Source organism: Antedon bifida, chromosome 1 (genome assembly GCF_963402885.1).
Source record: "Antedon bifida chromosome 1, ecAntBifi1.1, whole genome shotgun sequence".
Taxonomy (NCBI): Eukaryota; Metazoa; Echinodermata; class Crinoidea; order Comatulida; family Antedonidae; genus Antedon; species Antedon bifida.
In genome coordinates, this window is record NC_136226.1 from 27,631,462 (window position 1) to 27,653,615 (window position 22,154).

The 22,154-nt window shown below is 27.7% G+C and overlaps 1 pseudogene across 1 annotated transcript; it reads left to right on the plus strand.

Annotated features, from left to right (window-relative positions):
- The first annotated feature begins 251 nt into the window (after window positions 1-251).
- LOC144848762 (uncharacterized) lies at window positions 252-20,740 on the plus strand (annotated as a pseudogene). The gene is made up of 19 exons (XR_013613916.1): window positions 252-257; window positions 4,204-4,224; window positions 10,469-10,989; window positions 11,263-11,286; window positions 11,727-11,883; window positions 13,301-13,401; window positions 14,404-14,495; window positions 14,605-14,701; window positions 15,129-15,226; window positions 15,775-15,820; window positions 16,078-16,301; window positions 16,790-16,891; window positions 17,205-17,390; window positions 17,503-17,755; window positions 18,209-18,415; window positions 18,694-18,855; window positions 19,015-19,340; window positions 19,859-19,930; window positions 20,332-20,740. The product of XR_013613916.1 is annotated as an uncharacterized LOC144848762 (transcript).
- Window positions 20,741-22,154: the final 1,414 nt, after the last annotated feature.

A 22,154-nucleotide genomic window follows, 5' to 3' on the forward strand; every position in this document is an offset into this window, starting at 1 on the left:
GGTACAGGTACTGTAACTTGTTAAAACATAGGATAATCAAAATGCTTTTGATCTTTAACTTGCTATTGCAAATGTAATAACAAAATCAAGTTTAAACTAACTATAATATAATATGTTAAAACAATGACAGTAAATATCAATCTGGTTGTCAATAAATAACATAGCTGGTAAATTAAACAATGCATTAATATTCAGACATTATTTATGTAAACTTACTAATGAATCTTAATACTTTTTATTTACAGGAAAGAGATGGGGTAAGTATAAACTTTAATTGTCTAATTGTTTACTAAATTAAAAATGCAAAATGTATTACAAAGTAAAAGTAGTATAATGAAATAAATGAATGAATCGACTTGCAAATTATGGTTAAAACAAAGCATTTTATAAAAATAAAATTTCATTTAGACACTTCCTATAACTCAGGAAGTGTGTATTGAATAGCATACACTGTATTAATCTTTCAAATAATTATACCGGTAATTATAAAAATAAATTCATAATTATTATTTTTTTAAAATATATAAAATCAAAAATTATACTACAACTTTTTACTGTTTTATTTTGGTATTTGGAATAATTGACTGTATACATTACAAAGTGAATTAATATATAGATTTTTGTCTAAATAAAAACAATTTTTTTTTTAAATTGCTATTATACATTTTTAAATTATAAGAGAATCAAATGATTTTAGCATAGTGAAAGAAAAAAGACAATAAATAGCAGTCTAGTTGTCAATAAATAATAGAGCAGGTAATTAAACAATGCAGAACTATTCAGACATTATTTATGTTAACATACTAATGAATCTAAAGAGAAAGAGAGTACGTATAAACTTGAACTATCTATTGTTAAAATTTATATACAAGTAGTATAATGAAATAGAAATTCATAAATGGACTTGCATATTTGGTCAAGAAGAAGCATATAAAAATCAATTCCTACACCTCAAGAATTGTGTATTGAATTTCATGTAACTGTTTTATTTTTAATTTCATAATGAAATGTAAAATGATTAAATTGCATAATTATTAATGGTCAAGACAAATCATAATAAAATCAAATTGATTTTAGACATTACACCTCAAGAATTGTGTATTGAATTTCAGGTAACTTTATTAATGTTAATCTTTTAACTAATTGTAATAATTTTAAAATAAATTCATAAATTAATATGTACGATTATCTTTTTAAATCATAAAAAAAAAACCTTTCAGCCTATATGACTATTTAATTGTTAAAGTGTGAAATTTATTACCTAACACTTAAAATTGCAATTAGTATAATGAATGGCCTTGCAATTATGGTTACAACAAAGCATAACAAAATCAAAATTTAATATTTTAAATAATTGTAATAATTGTAAAATAAATATATTATTATTTATTTATTATATTTTTAAATCCTAAAAAAATCAAGGTTTCAGCCTATATGACTCACTATTGCAAAAACAAGAAAAAATAAAGATTAAACTTACTAAAATATAATAAGTGAAACAAAAAAATTTACAATACATAAGCAGTCTGGTTGTCAATAAAAAATCTAGAAAATAAAATCAGGTAGTTTAAACATTGCAGAACTATTCACAGACATTATTTATTAAACATACTAATGAATACTTTTATTTTACAGTGAACTGTTGGATAAAGTATAAACTTAAATTGTCTAATTGTTTAATAAAATGTGAAACAAAATATAAAATACAACTATTATAACTAAACTATTATTATGGTCAGGACAAAGCATAACAAAATCAGGATTGCATTTAGACACTACTTTACACTACACTAAGGAAATGTGTATTGAATTAATCTACTGTATCAGTTTAAATATTTTTTTTAATAAAAAAATAAGTTATTTTAATAGATTTATGCTTTGAAAATTATTGTTTGAATGGTACTGAAACTTATTAAATCAAAGGAAAATCAAAGGGTTTTCAGTCTATCTGATTCACTATTGTCAAAATAAATTGTGTATTTAAGTTTATGTGAACTGTATTAATTTGAGTCTTTCAAATGTAATAATTGAAAAAATAAAGGAGTCATTATTAAAACAAAAAATATTTAAAAAAAAAATGATACTACAACTTTTTTTACTCTGTTAATTTATGTATTTGAAATGTAAAAATTACAAATTGAGTTAATGAATAGATTTATACATTTTTAAATTATAAGATTATTGTTATGACCAAGGCAAAGCATCCAAAATCAAAATGCATTTAAACATTATTCCCTCACTATTATTTTGTTTAACTCATCCCTTGTATATAATATTTCTTTTAAACAAATTAAATTTTGTTTAAATTAAAATTAATTGACACACAAATTTTGTAAACACACTGTTTATAGGTCAGGAATGTCTATTGAATTATATGGACTGCGTTAATTTAGATTGTGATATTTAGCCTATAATATCAAAAAAGAAAACTATTTAGAGAATAATTGAGACTCATTTTGTGACAAGTTTCTCTTTCGGATGTATTTCCAGGGTGCTAAACGTTTTCGTTTAAACGGATTACTAATTCGTTTGAACGAATTAGTAATCCGTTTAAACAAATTATTAATTCGTTTAAACAAATTAGTAATTCGTTTGAACGAATTAGTAATTCGTTTGAACAAATTAGTAATCCGTTTAAACAAATTAGTAATTCATTTGAACGGATTAGTAATCCGTTTAAACGAATTACAACATATACTTTAAATGGCACTTGTTGTATATGTTGCAATTCGTTTGAACGGATTACTAATTCGTTTGAACAGATTATTAATCCGTTCAAACGAATTACTAATTCGTTAGAACGGATTACGTTTGAAAAACATATACTTAAAATGGCATTAATGGGCTTTCGTACATTGCCGATATGAATAGAAGTACCCGCGTGTTACAAAAACACGTGCAAGTACCACATTTTAGTAAATCGAAGACGTAGGTCTACGTTCCACCATTGGGCCATAGAAAAAATGATCGTACATATCGTTTTTGTCCATGATTTGCGTTTAAAAAAAGGGGAATTCCCCGGTCAGCAAAAACACGTAGCAGTTGTAGATATCGAAATAGCTGCCAAAGGCGCAGCTATGAATTGGTTTCAGATATTGTCGCCTAATCAAATGCATACACTGAAGAAATCTACGCGTGATTCAACCATGGAGTCAACATTATTTTATACCTCAAATGATTCAACCAAACAATCTTATTACACCTAATGAATGTCCTCGCATATCGGACAGGTTTATTGAATTTTGACGCACGAACGAATATACGCGCCCACGTACGTGCATCATCATTATTAGGCCTAAAATTTGTTGCTATTTATTATCCAAATGTTTTTTTATTGTAATCATTAATAATAGTATGAATGCTTATTAATCAATTGTTTGTTATGCGCAATTTGAACAATTTTCGCAATTTGAAATTTTATTAAACGTAAATAAAGGAAAATTGGTGAAATCATTCTTATTTTTTTTTTGCTAAACGTATTATTGTCTAAATATTAATATTCATTAAAAGTCAGAATTATTCATAGGTAAAAAAATGTGAAGAAATATTATTTAATTATTAATTATTAATTTTTAAATCATAAACAATCAAGGGTTTTTGTCTAAATGATTCACTATTGCAAAAATAATAAAAACAAATGTTAATTTATTACAACATTTTGGAAATAAACAGAACTTAATTCATCTAAGAAAATAAATAACATTAAACAAATCACATAATTATAATAGTATGATGATAATTTAGAGATAAGATTTATGTTTTAACAAATTATTGTTTGAATGGTACTGAAACGTATTAAATCAAAGGAAAATCAAAGGGTTTTCTGTCTGTCTGACTCATTATTGTCAAAATAAATTGTGTATTTAAGTTTATGTGAACTGTAAAATAATTTGAGTCTTTCAAATGTAATAATTGAAAAAATGAATGAATCATTATATAAACAAAAAATATTTGTTTTAAATGATTATACTATACTACTTTTTACTGTGTTATTATGAGTATTTGAAATAATTGTATACATTACAAAATGAATTAATATAAGAGATTTTTGTCCAAACAAACAAAATGTATTTTTTAAAGAAAAGATGACAATACATAGCAATCTGGTTGTCAATAAATAAAGGGCAGGTAATTTAAACAATGCATTAATATTCAGACATTATTTATGTAAACATACTAATGAATCTTAATATTTTTTTACAGCGATTGGATAAGAAAAAAAGAGTAAGTATAAACTTGAACTATCTATTGAACTAACTAAAGTGTGACATTTATTACAAAACAATTGAAAGTACAAGTAGTATTAATGAAATGGAAATTCATGAATGGACTTACATATTTGGGTCAAGCTAAAGTATATCAAAATCAAAATTTCATTTAGACACTTCCTACACCTCAAGAATTGTGTATTGATATTCATGTAACTGGTTTATTTTTAATTTTATAATTAAATTTAAAATGAATGTACTTGTGCATAGTATAGTCAAGACAAATAAACAATTGTGTATTGAACTTCAAGTAATTTATTAATTTTAATCTTAAATAATTGTATTACTTTTTAAATAAATTCATAAATTAACAGCCTATGTGACTCACTATTGGAAGTACAGTAGTAGTGAATGGCCTTGCAATTATGGTTACCACGAAGCATAACAAAATCAAAATGTAATCTTTTAAATAATTGTAAAATAAATTCATAAATTATTGTTTATTATTATATTTTAAAATCATAAATAAATCAATGGTTTCAGTCTAAATGACTCACTATTGCAAAAAAAAAAAATACAACACATAAGCAGTCTGGTTGTCAATAAATAACAGATCAGGTAGTTTAAACAATGCAGAGCTATTCACAGGCATTTATTTAAACATACTAATGAATCTTAAAATACTTTTATTTTACAGTGAACTGTTAGATAAAGTATAAACTTAAAATGTGAAACAAATTAGAAAATACAACTATTATAATGAATTGTAAATTTTATAAACTATTATTATGGTCAGGACAAAGTATAACAAAATCAAGATTGCATTTAGACACTACAAACACCTAAGGAATTGTGCATTGAATTAATCTACTGTATTAATTTGAATCTTTCAAATAATAATCATACGTTTTTAATCAATTTTTATCATCTTTTATTAGGCATTTTGTTAATTATTTTATATATTTAAATTACTTTTTTTAAATGTAAAATAATGAATGCAATGTTTTTAATACAATTACTTTTAACATTGTAAGATATAAACGAGAGGAAAAAATATAATATGTATAACAGAGTATGATAATAAAAGTGGGACGAACCCACACAAGACAAAAAAAAAAAAAAAAATAATAATCAAATTACAATCTTTTTTTTTTAATAAAAAAAAGGGTACTTTAAAACTGAACTGAAACTTATTAAATCATAAGAAAATATTGTCAAAATAATAAGAAAATAAAGATTGAACATATTATGATATACGCTGTGGCTAAAGATACGGTATCCTAACTTCCGTTTGCTAAAGGTAATCAGACAATGGGGTGCTGGTATGTGTGTGACGTCATCATAAGGACTTTGGATTTTTTTTTTCATATTGTGAACAGTAATAATAATTATATAATGAGTAAAAGAAGAAAATAACAATACACAAACCGTCTGATTGACAATAAATAATAGAGCAGATAATTTAAACAATGCAGAAGCTATTCAGACATTATTTATGTAAACAAACTAATGAATATTTAATGCTTTTTTTACCGAAAAATGAAAGTACAAGTAGTAGGGAATAAATTGATGAATGGAATTGCATATTATGATCAACACAAGCATATCAAAATTTGATTTTAGACACTTACTATACCTCAAGAATTGTGTATTGAATTTAACTTTATTAATTTGAATTTTTAAATAATTGTAAAATAAATTCAATAAATTATTATTTAATATTTTCTTTTTAAATCATAAAAAATCAAGGGTTTTTGACTAATGACACTATTGCAAAAATAATAAGAACCAATGTTAATATTTATCACAATATATAATACATTTTAGAAATTAACAGAGCATAATTCATCAAAGAAAATAATATCAAACAAAATAGTAAGATGATAATTTAGAGACAATGCCTAATTGTCAATAAACAAAATAACAAGAAATTTAAAAAAAAACACTAATAACAATATAAACTATTCTGGCAGAAATTATTTGTGTCATATTAATGAAGTTTATATCTTTTTTATAGAGGCACCTCTGACAATGTCAAAGGTTAATAAGTAAAATAATAATATACCAGTACCATTTAATAGTAAATACGGTACTGTATATAGTATAATAAGATGATTAATAAACTTGCATACCAAGACAAAGCATTTACAAATCAAAATTCTTGAAAATTATTGTTAAAAGAGTGAAATTAAATTGTATTTTCACTGTTCCCTTTGGTTAAATTAAAACAAAGCATACCAAAATCAAAATTGCATTTAGACATTTCCTACACCTCAGGAATTGTGTATTGAATTTCATGTACTGCATTAATCATTCAAATAATTTAATAATTGTAACACTAAATTCATAATTATTATTTCAACAAAAAAATTTTTACAAATTATAGTACAACTTTTTGACTGTGTTATTTTGGGTATTTAAATTTCTGTAGTTGTGTAAATTACAAAATTAGGCTAGACAAAGCATAACAAAATGAACAATTTAATTTAGACACTTCCTACCTACACATCGGTAAAAAAAATATTGTACATCATTTTACTGTATTAATTACGATATTTTAAACAATTGTCTAGATTACAAAAATAGTTAATATAGGCCTATTGTAAAATCAAGATAAGCTTGCTTGGTTAAAATAAATGAGTAAAATTTAAATTATAGATTGTTATAAAACTAACTCCAAATAACGAGAGGCAAGCCATGATTCAAAATTTCGATCTTTATTTGATCATCAGATATCATCATGATGATCAAATAAATATCGAAACGTTGAATCATGATAATGATTGTTTAAACAAAAAATATTAACAAAGAAATGATTTTACACAATTTTACTGTGTTAACATATTTTAAACAATTTTCTAGATTACAAAAAAGTTAATATAGACCTAATAGTTTCAAGAACAAACAAAATAGTTTATAGATTTATTACTAAAACTTTTTTAAATCGTAAGAGAATATCAAATGTTAAGCCTATATGACTCACTATTAAAAAAACAAGATTAAACTTGCTATTACAAAAGTAAAATAAAACAAATGCAATACATAGCAGTATGATTGTCAATAGATAATAGAGCAGGTAATGAAAACAATGCAAAACTATTCATACATTATTTATGTAAACATACTAATGAATATAAATACTTCTTTACAGACAGCGAGAGTATCACCTTAATATAATTATGATTAGATAAAGTGTGAAATTTATTATGTAACTCTTAAAATTGCAAGTAATAATTAAAGGCCTTTTATGGTTACCACAAAGCATAACAAAATCAAAATTGCATTTACACATACTTCATGCACCCCAGGAATTGTGGGTGAAATTTCATGTTGTGTATTATATTAAATCTTTCAAATAATTGTACTAATTGTAAAATAAGTTCATAGATTAATAATTAAACAATACAAAAATTATTAAAAATATTTATTTACAAAAAAAATAAATCTTACAACTGTATTTTTGGATCTTTTAGCTAATTGTCCAAATTGTATAATAAGTTTACTATATTATATGTATTATTTAAAAAGTTCAATGTAAAGCAGTATGATGAAATATAAATTGAATGATGAATAACTTCAATATTATTACTATTACTGTTTCCTTTAGACAGTACTTCCTACACCTGTGAAATTTATTACAACAAGATTGAAATCTATTATAATTAAATGTAAATTAAATGGACTTTATCCACTTATTAAAGCAAAACAGAATCAAAATTGCATTTAGACACATTCTACACCCCAGAAAGTGTGTATTGAATGTCATGTACTGTATTAATTTGAATCTTTCAAATAGTTGAAAAATAAATTCATGATACAACTTTTTACTCTATTTATTTGGTTATTTTAAATTATTGTCTAAATTACAAAATAAGTTAACATAATAGATCTTTGTTTATATATATATATTGTAATATTTGTGGCAAACAGTACGTCGGGGAAACAAAAAACACTCTCCGTATGAGAATGACACAACACAAATCAGCTATCAAAACATTAAAGCTTGATCAACCTGTAGCCGAACATTTTAATTCAGCTGGTCACTCGATTGCAAATTTCAGAGTTATTGCAATAGACCACGATGTCAAATGGAGCGACAAAATTTGCAAAGACAAAGAAAACCACTGGGAATTACAACTTAAAACCACAAAAACTTTTGGACTTAACATTAGGAACATACTCCCAGATCGGTAAAATCCATTCCATTTACTACCAAAATTTAAGTTTCAATATTAACCACCATTTAAGCTGTTTTTTAGTTTCATTCCAAAATTGTTTATATCTCTACCAAGCTACCTTCTTTGTTTTCTAATCTTATTCAGTCTCCAGCCTGTCTCCCTTTGTTTTATTTTTTTTATTCCTGTCCACCCAGGCAGCACTTGCCAGTTCTTATGCTATGACGTTATCCAAATTCCTTCACTTGCACTGATGAAGGGCTAGTGTTGCCCGAAAGCTCTGCTAACTTTTCTGGCTGTTTTACTTTATCGTTTTGATTTAGGTTTTCGCTTTTTTTTTTGTATCTCCATTGAGATCCAGCCACTGATACCCACAGCGTTGTCATTTTTTCAGTAATTTGCCTTTGGATTTATATATATTATTATATTCAGAATCAAAATAAATATTATTACTGTTAATTATAACTTTTTAAATGATAAGAATATCAAGAGATTTTAGACTAAATGATCTGCTATTGCAAAATAATAACACAAATAAAGATTAAACTTACTATAATTAGCAGTGGTTGTTAATTATATCTGAGCAAGTAATTGAAACAATGCATAGCTATTCATTAAGACATTATTCATGTAAACATACTAATGAATTAATAATTTTTGTAAAGAAAATACATAAACTTTATCTAATTATTTACTAAAATGTGAAATTTATTCCAAAATACAATTGAGAGTACAAGTAGCACATACAGTAATTTTAGCATATTACTGTATGGTCAAAGTGGCAAATACTTCCTACTTTTATTAGGCAATTTTTTTTTAAATTTGGATATTTTATTTAGATATTTTTTCAAAATATAAAATAATTTGTATTGTATATTATAGCCTACCGCAATTAAGCCTACCGCATTTATTTGAATAATCATTATTTGAAATCTCCACCTTCTAATACACCCCACCACATATATTTATACACACATAATAACACAAACACAATTCTATTTGTATTAGAATTCATTGACTGCTATATCTACAATTTACCAAGCATTTTGATACAATTGTTTACAGTATTTATCACTTGATTATATTAATTACAGTGTTGTATTTGTTCATATCTAGGGGATTCATTTTATTATGAAATCTTACCATATTACAAAACAAACGCCTTCCTCGAACTAACTCCCCACCCTCTAACATCCCCCTGGTTTTTATCCTAGCTACCAACATCTGACCATGTGAGTGTGTAGGTGGTTACCTGAAGTCAATATAAGTGTGACATTTATTACAAAGCAATTGAAAGTACAAGTAGTATTAATGAAATAGAAATCCATGAAAATGGACATATTTTGGTCAAGCTGAAGCATATCAAAATCAAAATTTCATTGAATCTTTTAAATAATTGTAAAATAAATTCACATTATCTTTTTAAATCATAAAAATCAAGTGTTTTTGACTAATTAAAAGTATTAAGAATCAATGCTAATTTATTACAATGTTTAATACATTTTGTAAATAAACAGAACTTAAATAATCTAAGAAATAAATAAAATCAAACATATCACATAATTATAATAGTATGATGATAATTTAGAGATAATGCCAATTTTCAATAAATAATAGAACAAGAAATGTATATGAAAAAAATATCTAATTTAAACTATTCAGAATTATTTGTGTTAAACATACTAATGAAGCTTATATCTTGTTTACAGAGACACCTCAGACAAGTAAATATAAATGAAAAATGATACTATAACTGTGTGCTGATTTGGTTATTTGAAATAATTGTATAAATTTCAAAAATATAATAGATTATTGTCCAAACACATTTTTTTTAGATTGTTACTATAGTGCTTAAATCATATCATATAATGTAATGTGCATAATGAATGTGCAAATTAATACATTTAAGACCAAACCATAACATAAAGTAAACAATTTTGTTAAAAATATGCATTAAGAACAATACTTATATTTTAAATATAGTATAAAATAATTTAAAACTGAAAGCAATAGTATTTTTAATATTGTTTTTAGTTGAAAATAAAATTGAATATTTACACATTACCTTATCTCTTTTATGAGCAGGGCTAAGTTTTTCCAAGTGATAGATGAACTTTCAAGTGAAATTGAAGTGAGTGATGTACAGATGCTGAAGGTCGCCCTCTATGACATAATCCACAATAAACAGGCATTAGAAGCAGCATCAGCTAATAGTTTGTTTAGACTATTACATTCAGAGGGTCACATTAAAATTGATTCGGTTTTTGTTTATTGTGGTCTGTTATTTGAAGTATTTGAGTTAACAGGACTTCAAAGGCTATCTCAAATATTATCCATGAAATATCGTAGACGGAATAAGCTAAACAAAATCACAGGTTACAGACGGATGCTAGTTAAACTTGGCAAATCATTAAATACTCAACAAGTTGAAATCCTTGCGAAGCTCTACAATATTGAAAAGAGTGATTCTGAAAATGTGTGGAATTTGATTAGCAGATTGACTCAAGGCAAAATTGAAGACACTATAGAATCTTTGACGGCATTTGAAGCGCTTCTGAAGGACCAACAAGATTTGAATCATGTACTTACTATTGTAAGATCATTTGGTAAGTACTAGTAGTACAGTATGTCATTTGTAGCATCATTGTTTGTTTTGAGCAGAATCACTTGTCTTATTGTGTGACCGGTTTCAGTCAAAATATTATCTTTATTTTTTTTATCGAGTATTTAAAAATATAAACAAGTTGTAATTGCCATGAGAGTATACATAATGTACACAATTGCATGTAGCTAATTGGCTCTACACTACAATTTCAATGGTGGTGATATTTAATTGTTATAGTAGACCATCAAATATAACATTTAATTTTTTTTTTCAGTGCAACAGAAGAAACTGAATGATGGTGAGTGAACAATTGGTTATGAAATAGTTATAAATGTTTATATTGAATAAGAAATGGAAAGAAATAGGTTTTAATAAGGGTTTAATGTGTATAATTGTTTTAATAATTATGGTGATTTGATTTCTATATTTATTTTTTTGTTTGACCAATAATATTACAAAATCGAAACATTTCTCATTTCTCTCAAAATAGCCAGGTAAGATATGCATGTGTTTTTTTTTATGAACAATAAGTAATTTATCATCACGGACAGATAATACAATTTAAATAAACTATATTTGTGTATTAGCTGACTGTATTTTATATTCTGCTTTACTAACAGTTATCACTTTACAGCAAACTCTCTGCCTTAGACTTTTACCTCTCAAAATCTAAAACCAAAAATCTCATACCTATAATCTGGTACTAAATGTGTGTTTGCATTATTACGTCTTCTAAAGTTCCTCTTGAGGTGTTGGCAAGAGGTCAGGAGGCTAATGATGCATTTCTTGATGCCATACAAGAAGGCAGCAAACCTATATACCAAACACGTCTAATGCTTGTAGGACAAGAACGTGTTGGGAAAACGAGTCTAACCAAAGCATTCACTGGTCAACCGTAAGTAGGCTAATCATTCTGTGCTTTTATGAGTTCGAGGCAATTAAAACGTCAATTTTATTAAATCCAATACAAATACAACTGATACATTATTGCGCAGTACAATTTAATATAACACTGTATACTTAATATTTGTGTACAGTCAGAAAATTATAAATGTATGTAATCTATATATATACATTTACGTAAGGGCAAAATTTGGTAAATCGCGCGTTACTTCTAGAATGTTTACTCGATGGTATATACTGTAAAGTTGGTTCGTACTTTCGGTACTGATTTTAACCACCTAATGTAACCTGGTTTACTAATTAAATTGAGTTAGATAATTAATTATTGACAATTAAAACGAATTTAGATTCAACGATTTGCCACAAATTCTGATTGTGGTATACACTGTCTAATGGATGTCCATCTTGAAAAATACGAAGATTCTTCGCATTTACCTTATCTACGATGATTGTTTTTAATAGCTGAAAACCGGTTGAACAGCTCGAATACAGCATCTTAATTCTGAAGACAGGCCGATTTTCTTTAAAAAATACTATTTTGATAGATTTAATATATGTTTATACAAATGTATTGATTGCGATCAGTCTCAGTATAATTATTTGGTTTAACTCAAGTAGGTAAATTTATGGGCCCTTGCAGATAAATTGAAACCTTCAGATATAGTATTGCAATACTTTGACAATACTGTAAATACATATTAACCATTTTTGGTCGCCATTTGAATCGCAAATTTCTTACTGTGAGTGTGGGTAGGCCCTACTGTTAGATATATAAACACATATACAAATAAACTTTATTACTGACAGTTGCTTCTCAACATTTGCATTAATTAATAATTACAAAAAATATAAACGTTACATGAAAATTTAAAAAAAGTATTAAATCACAAATGTTTTTCTGTATTTAGTGGTATATTATTTATAGGCCCATAAAACATGGAAACATATTTCATTACTGAGTGGATAAAGAATATATTTGAAAATCGTTCCTCTTTGTATCCCTCTTCTTCCCCATCTCTCAACCCTAATGTTATATGAGTTCAAATCAAAAATTTGGACTCATTTTGTGACAAGTTTCTCTTTTGGAAGTAATTTCCCGGGTGCTAATTTTAGTTTACCACATAAATCATCATGTCTATTTATACGTTTCTGTTTTAAAACTACAATGTATTATAGCCCTGCAGTACGTACATTTAAAAAAACTGTTTCTTTACGCTGAAGTTACTGTGTAACCATCTGTGGGCACGACCTAGATGGTACCCGAGCGAAGCGAGTCTACCATAATTTACTAAAACCTGTATAATATAAAATATTATTCTTTGAGTGATTTTCATTGTTACATATTGTTGATTGTTGTATAACATTTGTTTAAGGTGTGATAACATACAATACTTCCAACATTTATTTAGATTCAATGTTACTGAGGAAGTGACTGATGGAATCGAAGCATCATTGTCATGTACAATTAGTGTTAAGCATACTACTAACTGGAAACCAAATCATAATAAAGGTATATTATACTGTACTTTTATAATTTTCAGAAACATCTAAATTTCAAATGCAATTTGAAGATCCAAATAAGGCTTTAAAATGTACCGGTAATAATTAATACGTGAAACATTTTTTTATTTTTTAAACATATATATGCAGGATAATATTTAAGGTGCAATACTAGGCTTCTTGGCATAATATAAAAAAATTAATCTTAAAGAAAAATCAAAGAGAGAGACTAAATTACAGCAAAATAAATTTAAATATAAAAATTGAAAAAAAAAATAGCTTCTTTTACATTTATATAGAAAGGTGCTGTTGAATTTGTACAGCTATTGTATTTTTGAGCATAATCTCTGCATTTGTCAAAATAAATTCGAAATTGTTAATTAAGATTCTTAAAGCAAATGTGGCCAAAGCTTTACCAAAAATTAAAACAAAATCCAAAACGAATGCTTTGGATGTCAGATCGCCTGGTAGGCCTATATTTATTACGCAATTTTACACTCAGCACTACCCAAAAAGCAATTTTTTAATTACATGCCAGATATGAACAAATCTGCTGTTTGAATCCTTAAATGTCATCAGTTTGGTAATTTGTTAAGTTATCACATACGGATACCATTTTATAGACTACATGACAAATCAGTGTTTTACGACAATTTATGGGTGCCAGATTTAGGGTAAAAGAATGCCAGATATTAGTTAAATTTTGCCAGATTTGTTAGCATCACATGGAAGGTGCCAGAAGGGTCACAGTTATGTGAGAAAACATAATTACGACACATTTGGTCACATTGCTTGCTGCATGCTATTGTAATCGACTTTATAGAACAAATGAACAAATGATCTTTCCAGGTATGGTTATTATCAATTAGGCAACTGATGTTTTTTTATTTCTAAAGATTCATTTCCCACCTGAATATTAGATATTGGAACGGTGTATATATGTAAATAGCTAAATTCATGGTGACAAATGTATGCAAAGATTAAACCTTGCATTACTTTGTACTATTTACAGCAATGAATAAAGCAAGACAAGAATATATAAGTGCTCTTGCAGAAAACATTGTAGCAGATATTTTGAAGGATAAAAATGAGAAGCAACATGAGGTTAGAACAATATGATTAAGATGATCACAACTATACATTTAAACAATACTTTTGAATCAATATGTTATTGTCTTCTAATTATTGTAATGTCATGGTTTGCAATATACAGAGGTTAAGAGAAGATGACAAGAAAAAACAAGAAAATAAAGAGAGTGACACTATTGCTGAACCAGAAGAAGCAAGTCCAATAAATTCCTCACACAAAGGTATGCAATCTCTTTTATACAAAATGGGCCTTACCAAGTTTTAAGGTATATCTCTTATTCAGTAGTCTTGTGTGGGTTGATTGGTATCACTACACATTTACTGTCATGGTAGGTAGAATTGCAATACAGATGTTGTCAATATGTTTTAAATAATTTTGTTTTAATTTTTATAATATAATGTGCATAATTGTCATCATATCTCATGTAATGTCTATTGTGTTGTCCTGCAAAATAGGGGTTTGGCTGTAGTGTTAAAGCATTATTTTCCCTTCTTTGTTTAATGGGAAAAGTGTCCCCTAATAGGAATGTTCCCTGATTATGTGTGTCCCAAATAAGTTTACTTGTAGTTAAAAATAATGAGTGCCCACATTAAACAACTTATTTATAAACATTCAAATGTCTCCATTTCTGTTTTTCTGTTCGATAGAGAAAAAAGGTGAAACATTGATTGAAAGAGTCATAAGAGCTGTTCGGAAAAAATTCATGAGGGTTTTGCCGATGGAAAGAAAAAAAGAAAAACATCAGGTTCAAAATTCTGAATAATATACAATTTTTACAGACCTTTTACAAAAGAAGAAAAAATTGATAACAGGAGGTGGAAATCTAGAACGTACCTAATACAGTTGACAAACATTTGAACATTGCCTCCTCCACCCTTCGCTTTGGTTTATTTAGTGTGTACATAATAAATGACTTCCCTAATTTCAGTTTAAATCGTTTATGTAGTGTTTTTAGAGAGAACAATTAATATTAAATCTGTGGTATCAGTATTACAATTATGTAGCAACTTCTTTAAACAAAAATTGTTTGCAGCAACATGTTAATCACCTTAGAACCTACATCATGCTAAATGTACACTTTATATTATACAATGTATTAAATAAATGTATTTTTGTTTTGATTGTTATTACATATTAAATGAAGAACCCTGGTGCTTAACTATCCTTTGGCATTGATCTGTCACTTAATCTAATATTTCAATCAATTTCATTTTGTAATTGGTTATTTTGCTTATTGAATTCATATTTGCTTTTTTACTGTATCTTTACTGTATTTTGATTTTGATTATACAGAAATCAAGAGAAATTGGGAGCAATATAGAGGAACATGAAGAATTTGGTAAAGTTGAATGGAATTATACATCTATTTTAATAGACTAGTTACACAATAATTATAGCAAGATTAACTCATTAAATGTATGTAAATACATGTGAATAGGATATGTATCATAATGTATATGTATAGTTTAATTTCATTATCCACAAGTTGAGAAGTTATGAGTAGCTTTATGGTGTGTATAAAATATATTTATTAGGAAAGACATGACATGCCTAATGTATTACATTATGAATATTGTTCAATTAAAAATTTAACAGCAGGTGGCGAATCTTCACTAGTCAAGCCTGCTACATCAATGACACAGGATATTCAAGAGGAGGTTCAAGAAGAGGTTCTTGAAATGGTTAAAAACATGCTTGAAAAAAGAAAAATAGAGAAGGGTTTGTTGGAAATGAGTGAGGAGTTAAAAGAGACAATTGATGATCTTACTCTCAGCATTTGGGATTTTGCTGGACAAGATCTTTATTACATTACGCATCAGGTCGTCAAGTCATATTTTTTTTAATAGACAATTCTTTTCTTCAAATTATTAGCCCTCATTTATTTATTAATTCATTCATTTTTTAAATTTCAGTGATTCAACTGACAAGAATTCAAAATTGAACATTATCCATTCATTGTACAAAATAAATTTAAAATGCCAGTGCAGGCCTAGTTATTCCTAATGCTGAGTTTATATAGTGTATGTGATGTTTTGCCATCCATTAAAACTCTGTAGTCTGTAATTTGAAATATTGAATAGAATATTGAATATTAAAGCAAGCTAAACCCATATTTATACAAAAATGAAACTTATAAAAAACATATATATAAACTGAACAGGCTCAAATATCATTTCAGAACAAAACTGAATATGTTTGTTATTTTGTTCATGTGATTGTTTACATGTTTGTATTCAAATTAAGATTATGTATAATTATTACCTAATTAGTATTTATATTCAGTTGATTTATTTTTTTCTTTTGACAGATGTTCTTGGTATCCCGTGCTATTTACATCATCTGTTTCAATCTCTGTCATGACCTCAATGCACCATCTAGAGTAGAGGTTTTTCATAGAGATAATGGGAAGGTAGGTACAGATATAATTTGAAGTAGCTAAATTTGATTAAATTGAACATAAGTTATTTGACTTTGAGATTATATTGTTAATAAGTGAATTTACTATTCGAGTAAGATTAACTAGTTTTAGTGTAGCTTAACTAACATGAATTGTAGTGATTATGTTTAATGATAAGATATAAGGTAAAAGTGAAACTATTATTTGTTTTATTTTGTAAATTGGCTTAAACCATATTTACTGTATCTTGTAAGTTTGTGGGGAAGTTTAGTATTTGTTAGTATAACTTTATACAATTATGTAACTATTATTTAACATTGCACAGATTTTGGATGCTGACCACTATATGACCAACTTGGATCGTGTGCTTTTCTGGTCACATTCAATCTACTCAAATACCAGTACAACAGACAATCCAGTGTCAAACCTGAAACAACTTTCACCACCTATATTTATTGTGGGTACTCACAGAGAAAGTCTGCCAGGCAATAAGGAAGAGAAACAAGTTCTTGTGAGTATGATATTTAAGCTTCTACCATTAGGAACCAGCATGGGCAAACTTTATTTACATTATTTCCATTAAACATATAACTATTTTTTACATCCATATTGATATTTTGTAGACTGATGAAAAGTTTTCACTATTAAAGCAAGCATTTAAGGGAAAACCATATGCAGGTCACATTGTGTTCAAGTACTATGCTATTGATAACAGTATCAGGTCACCATTGGATAAATCCATTGTTGAGCTTAGAGATCACAGAGGTGGCTAAGAATGAACCATATATGGGAAAGAAGATGCCTTTGAAATGGTTGAATTTCTTGCATGAAATTGAAGAATTACGTGAAATTGAACACTCAATTACCTTCAAGCAGGCAAGTATAATTTATGTATGTACACCACAAGGGATGAATATACTACCCTGTGGAGGAAAAACAATTTTGGTAGTTTTTCATGCTTTTGTCATGAAAGAAGAAAAAGAGATTAAAAAAATGGTTTGTAATGTTAATCCAGTTCTTCACCTTTTGTAACAAAATCCAGGTCAATGAGCTGTTTCCAGTTCACAGTTCATTTAGCAGCATGCATCACATTTACCTCTGTAAGTTGGAACAGAGGCAAGGAATAAAAAGAGCGGTTTTTTGAAAACACAATTGTAATCAAGCATGTTTGTTTCCATGTGTGATGATGTATTTTGTTCACTTCCTTTTCATAGTTACTTATCTTTTTTAGTCAACATTTTATTTTTGTTGGTAGGTACCAATTCTCCAAATGTTTATGTATTTGATTTTATATGTTGCTTATATTTGAATTATGTATTCAAATTTCAGGTAAAAAAACTAGCTTCCAAGTGCCATATCACTAAACGGGATCAATTGTTTGCTGTGTTGCATTTTCATCATGACCTTGGTAACATCATTTACTACGGAGAACAAGACACACCAGATAGCGCCCTCAACGATATCATCATTATAATACCGCAATGGTTGATTTTCATTTTCAAGCTAGTTATCACAGTTAAAGATCCTTCAGATCAAGTATGAGATTTTTATTTAATTCTATTTACTGTATTTGTGTTGGAATAAAGATTTTTTATTTCTGCGAAATATACATTTAACAAGTGCTTAACTCAAAAGTTCACTTAATATATTTTGGCTGATATTATACCTTTTAGTAATTATCAGTCAAAATTGTAAAAACATAATTTTTAGCAGCCTAATAATACCATTTATTTTTTCAATACTGTCTGCTTGCATTAGTAAGTTGTGTACTATTTAAACTCTATTTTACATTATTTTAAATCCTGTTTTTGTAGTGGGCAGAGTTTAGAAGCTCTTGGAAAAAACTTGATGAAGAGGGTCTACTAGAGGTGAGACTACTTAAACGTATGTGGCAAGACTTTCTTGACAAATTTAAAGCATTGTTAGAGCTGATGCAGAAGTTTGACTTGCTGTGTGTCAAGACTCAAGCAATTAAGGTATAGTTAGGGTAACGGCTAAGAAAACTTCCAGCTTGATTTTGGATCCTTTGCTTCACAGAATTATGTAAATATATTGCACCCAATACAACCAAGAAGCATCAATAGTAAGTAATTTTTAAGATAATTATTAATAATGCTATTATAACTTTAAAAAAGGCAACAGGTACTGAAGACGATCGCCTCTTTTATGTGCCATCACTACTAAAGAAGAATGAAGGTGATGAAATGGTGTCACTTGAGAAACTGACAAAGTCAAAGACTGCCGCAGTTCTTTACGTTGACTTTGATGGTTTCCTACCTGAAGGACTGTACTATCGACTCGTAGTAAGAATCGTGCATTGGTCGCAACAGAGGTCACATGATGAGGGATATGATCCTAGACTCTTTTACCAGCAGGTGAAAGTATACATTGATCTGAATCATGATGCAATCATCATGATGCAATCATCAGGATCCTACCTGAAAAAAGATCTTGTATCCAGGTAAGCTAGTAGTGTATGTCCTTAAAAACCTAAAGACCCAATTTTTAATACTCTAAGAATTATCTTTCCTTAATCATGACATTTGTTTGATAAAACAATTTCGCAAAAAAAAGTTTCCACATAAATGTATTGTTCCTCAAAAACATGGAGAATAAAAATTAATAAAATCAGACTTTGAATAGTTAATCACTTCCATAGAAAAAACACCAGAAAATTAATGTTTTCAGTTATAAAAAGACAAATTAAACCAAAACCTACTGTCTTTCAGCAAATTTTACTATTTGTTGTTTTAAACTACAGTTAAAATAATTTGTTTTAGGGCCAATTTTATTTGTTATTACGTGACATTAAAATGGCTTATTCAACAAAAAAATTAAACATAATTTTCAGGGGACAATTTCTTTTATATTATAAATTATTTTTTAATTTAAATTTTTAAACAAATCCTGAATATAAAATTGTTATTACAATCAAGTAAATTTGATAACATAACATGTTTTTATTCTATTACATTGTAGGTGGTTATTTACAGACTTAAAGTTGATGATGATGATAAAGAGCTTGAACCATCACCGCGTGTATGCAAAGAGGTGAGTGATGAATGTTGTATTCTAACTTCTTCAATATGGTGAGAGAGTATTATATAATAAGAATTAGTAAGTTATCGGAGTTGTTTCTTGTAACAAAAGCTTATATTAACTAATGCACAGATCTCAAAATCTGCCTTTTACTCTTTAACCCATACTATACACAATTAAGACTTATGCCTAATGTCAGTTTGACATTATCCCAAAAGATACTTTCCAGATTACACGCATATTGGTCTTGTGACGCATTAGTGAGAAATTAAATGTATCCTGATGTTATGACTAGGTTATACAAAAATTGCATGCTGTGACAGGCAAGGCAGATCTCAAACCAGGTTTATGTACATAAATAGAATCGAGTAAAATGAATTGAGTAGTGACCAAAAATGTTCTTCTGATTATAGATGATACAGCTCCTCAAGAAAAACTTAAAGGACATTTGCCAAAAATGGATGAAACATGTTGCTTTTAACTTCTGTGTTCTATCCACCAATCGTTTGGGGAAGGTCCACTTGCACAACCTTGATGACTGCCTAAAGTCAACTGGATGTCGACATCATGATCGAATGGATAATTCCAAAATTAGGCGTTTGTTTGGAGAGGAAATTTCAGGTACTGCTTAAAAACAATCTTAAAACAAAAATATTTTAAAATACCTGTAGGGCATAACGCCATCCGGAAAATAATCTTGACTTTCTTTTTCATGTCGGGCTAAATACAGGAATTAAACATCCCAGTTAAAGTATAGTATCTTTTTTTCAAAACGTTTAAGCAGCAATCTTTTAAACTTTTTACCTTTAAATCAATTATCATGGGGCTAAATAGAATAAAAAGCTTGGTTTTATAACAGCAAACATTTCTTTCAGTCTGCCAAGCCACTGACACTCAAGGAACCTCAAAAGTTCCAGGATTTCTGCGATATCTCATTGGCGTCTATAAAGACGTCCCGTCACCCATTCCTGCCATTTGAAATCATGACGGAGGTTTGTGTTCTCCTTGACCCTCCACACCCACTCGCTAGGGATTGGCGTGGTGTAGCATGTAAGGTTGGCTATGATCATTATATCAACTACTTGATGGACATGATGAAAAGTCCTACTATGGCTGTAATGCATGGATGTTATGAGAAAGGTTGGTCTTTGGAAGACTTCAAAAAGTGTATGATTGACATAAAACGTCATGATGTTGTACGTTTGATTGAGAAATATCTTTCTACAAAAGAGGAATGAACATGCATAACAAACCAGAATACTCTTTGCTGATATCATTTTTCAGACTAATTTTATAATTAGAACAATTACAGTATTGGAAGAAGTCAGACTTTATGCCATAGTGAAAACGCAAAATGACACGAAGAAGATATTAATAAGATAACTAAAGAATACAAATAGCAACAACCTAAACACATGTTATCATTAGCATGATCATATGAATTGTTTTTAGACTTTTGGGGCCCACATGCAAATGAGTAACCAGTTTTCTTTCATTATTGTTTTTATTTTCTACACTATACGGTTAGCTGTGCTGGTTTAGTTTAAAATGATATTATTATATTATAATTATGTCATTTTTAATTGTATTCTTTTTTAAATATGCATTTGAAAGGTGAAATTGGTATAAACTTGTAACAGTAATTACTTTATCGGTAAGTTTTTCCACATTATTTTATATGTGACATAACATAACAATTTATTATGTTGAGGTTTTTGTGTTTTGTAATAAATAGACTTTTATTCCATGACATACTGTACGTACGTACTGTTGGACTAATAAATTATTTGTACTTTTCTCCTAAACTTCACATATGGTTTTTGCACCTCAGAATTTATTTTTTCTGTGTATATTTTGTAGCAAGATGCACGAGAATTTACATATTATTTTATCATATTTCTAGTACTAATCACAAGTTTAATTAAAATAGTATAGTAGTATAATAATCAATATATCCTTAAAACTCTTTCCAAGGTGTACTTATTTACATTTGAGCAATGCATACAGTATTTCTTCATCTGCAATGATGCCACATATTTGGTGTTTTTTGTATATTTTTTTTAATATTTTGTGTGAATGTTTGTAGTTAAGTTGTACTAAATGTTGGTCCTTCATTTACATGCATGTGGGTTTAAATCAACATTAACATCGTTTTTAAAAACCAAATTAATGTATGATATGGTTGGAAAATATTACCTATACAAGTGATGTATTTGTCGAACTGTTTCTGACATGC